The sequence below is a fragment of the Trichomonas vaginalis genome, chromosome V (genome assembly GCF_026262505.1).
Source record: "Trichomonas vaginalis G3 chromosome V, whole genome shotgun sequence".
NCBI classification, from domain to species: domain Eukaryota; phylum Parabasalia; order Trichomonadida; family Trichomonadidae; genus Trichomonas; species Trichomonas vaginalis.
In genome coordinates, this window is record NC_067207.1 from 5,724,862 (window position 1) to 5,725,420 (window position 559).

Here is a 559-nt window from a genome sequence, read left to right on the forward strand (position 1 = left end):
TAGCAATCTGAAAATACTCTTCTTGTGGATTATCATGCCAAGGATGCATCCGTGCTTGATATCATGGGTGCGAAAAATGCTTAACACAAGTTCCTATCCACTCAAGAAACATCTTTAATTCTCGAGTTGTAATAATCAATGTGCCTATACATGGCAAAGAACGCTTTGAAAACATCGGAAACTTGCAATGCAAGGTATAACCTCGCGGATAATCTTTCGAGGTTTGAGAGAGTTGTAACGAATTTGTGCTAAAAAAACGAAAAGGCAAGGCAATGAGTTTAGGACAAAACTAAAGTGGACTCCTAATCTTGACGTCTTTACGCCTATCCCTAATGAGTGGACATGAGCCTTGCAAGGTCCCCGATTGAAATTGATTAACTGATTTATTCGAAAATCGGGCCATTGAGCATAAAACACAAATGTATGTAAGATAAGCTATAATATGCGAAATCAATGTCAAGGCTATTGATGGAAAATCTAATTGGTCGAAAGAAGTCGTTTTGCGGAGAAAATTAAAGGCTGTAAACGAAAGAAGTGTCTCCATAGGCCTGATGGTAAG